Source organism: Microtus ochrogaster, chromosome 16 (genome assembly GCF_000317375.1).
Source record: "Microtus ochrogaster isolate Prairie Vole_2 chromosome 16, MicOch1.0, whole genome shotgun sequence".
In the NCBI taxonomy this organism is placed as follows: Eukaryota; Metazoa; Chordata; class Mammalia; order Rodentia; family Cricetidae; genus Microtus; species Microtus ochrogaster.
This window is the reverse complement of record NC_022018.1, coordinates 30242042-30244610: the sequence shown is the minus strand read 5'-3', so window position 1 is coordinate 30244610 and position 2569 is coordinate 30242042.

Sequence of the window (2569 nt, the reverse complement as noted above, 5' to 3'; positions counted from 1 at the left end):
CATTTCCTTAAGTGTCTTTTAACCATTTTAGATTCCTCTGTTGAGAGTTCTCTGTTTAGGTCTGTACTCCATTTTTTTATTGAATTATGTGATATTTTGGTGTCCAATTTCTTGAGTTCTTTGTATATTTTGGAGATCAGATCTCTGATGTAAGGTTAGTGAAGATCTTTTCCCATTCTGTAGGCTGTTGTCTTGTCTTGTTGATAATGTCCTTTGCTTAACAGAAGCTTTTCAGTTTCAGGAGGTCCCATTTATTAATTGCTTCTCTCAGTGTCTGTGCTACTGGGGTTATATTTAGGAAGTGCTCTCCTGTGCCAATGCGTTCAAGTGTACTTCCCACTTTCTCTTCTATGAGGTTCAGTGTGGTTGGCTTTATGTTGAGGTCTGTGATCCACTTGGAGTTGAGTTTTGTGCATGGTGATAGGTAGGGATCTATTTTCAGTCTTTTACATGTTGACATCCAGTTATGCCAGCACCACTTGTTAAATGTGCTTTCTTTTTTCCATTTGATATTTTTTGTTTCCTTGTCAAAGATCAGGTGTTTGAAGATGTGTGGATTGATATCCAGGTCTTCTATTCAGTTCCATTGTTCCTCCTGTCTGTTTTTATACCAATACCAGGCTATTTTCAGTACTGTAGTTCTGTAGTAGAGTTTGAAGTCAGGGATTGTGATGCCTCCAGAAGTTCTTTTATTGTACAGGATTGTTTTGGCTTTCCTGGGTTTTTTTTGCTTTTTCATATGAAGCTGAGTACCATTCTTCTGAGGTCTTTGAAGAATTTTCCTGGGATTTTGATGGGCATTGAGTTGAATCTGTAGATTGCTTTTGGTAAGATTGCCATTTTTACTATGTTAATTCTACCTACCCAAGAGCATGAAAGATCTTTCCACTTTCTGGTGTCTTCTTCAATGTCTTTCTTCAAAGATTTAAAGTTCTTGTCATTCACTTGCCCTCTGTCCTTTATAGTCAAATCACAGAAGCAGGCCCTTGAGTATGCTTTCCTTCCTTCGTGTGTCCTGTTGTCACTCTTGCTGGGGTTTTTTTCAGGGAGGAGGGCAAGGTTGGTTTGGTTTGGTTTGGTTGGTCTTGAACTCACAGAGATCCGCCTGCCTGCCTCTGCCACCCAAGCTCTGGGATTAAAGGTGTGTTCCACCACCGCTGTGCCAATTCTCACTTTCATTATTCTAAAGAGTGAAACCTTATAAATAAAGTGAACTAAGCAGTGTGATTTCTATGTCCAAAAGGATGAATAACGTCACGGCTGGCTTGGGAATCACGGTGATCCGCCTGCTTCAGTCTCCCCAATGCTGGGATTGTGAGTGGTGGTAGCTACTAAACCAGGCTCCAAACTTCTGATGAAGACTGGCAAAGGTCTTCTGAAAAAATATTTCTAATTTATAGTCTCTCCAAGAATGAAATTCACTTTTGGGCAGGTAAATGGGGAACTATTATACTCATTTTTATTTTTAGAAATAATCTGGGATCTGGGCATTTCTCTGGGTGGTAAAGCACTCATCCATCATTGAATGAAGCCCTAAGCTTGATGCCCAGCAATACCAAAAGAAGGAAACAGAAACAAGTTATTCAGACATGGTTATTGTGTATATTGCATGCATGTGCTGACACCATACGCACTCGGCAGTGTCCACTGTAACAGAAGACACTTCTGGTGTGTGTCTCCGTGATGGATTTTTCAGGGCCCGAACTAAACCGAGTACCGAGTGTAAGATAATCAATCCTCTATTGAAAGGCTAACAGTGCCACTGTGTTGTAATAGGAGCGGCGGGGCTGTGTCCCCAGCACCCCGGCTGCCTGCTAGCTTATGCCCGAAATAACAACACACAAACTGTATCCATTTAAACACTGCTTGGCCCATTCTGCTTGGCCCATTAGCTCTAGCCCTTACTGGCTAATTCTGATATCCCGATCAACCCATCTCTAATTAACTATGTAGCTCTGGTCTTACCGGGAAAGATTCAGCATATCTGACCTGGCCTCTCTGAGCTCACTTCCTCTTCCTCCCAGTATTCTGTTCTGTTTACTCCACCCACCTATGTTTTAACCTATGAGGGCCAAGCAGTTTCTTTATTGCTTAACCAATGAAATCAACAGATTGATATATGACACTCCCACATCACTACTGTTGCCCAAGCTAGATTTGGTTCTTGCTTTAGGAATACAAACACAGACACAGAGTTGTAGAAAGCAAGGTTTATTGAAGATGAGAGCAGGTACAGCCCCAAAGGCACAAAAGGGGGGCCCCCCACAGGGCCTGAGGTCTTAGGTTTTACCTAACTTGTCCACTCTATTCTCTAAGTCACCCCTTCTTGAACAGGTTGAAATATCTTCCACGTTTGCTCAGAACTGATTTATATTCTCTCTCTCTCTCTCTCTCTCTCTCTCTCTCTCTCTCTCTCTCTCTCTCTCTCTTTCCTTCTTTACGTAGCCTGAGCTGGCCTAGAATGCCTTGTGTAGCCAAGGACGTCCTTGAACTTCTAATCCACCTTCTTCAGGCGCTACTGCACCTGTTTTTTTCTCTTTGATTTTTTTTATTTTTATTTTATTTTATT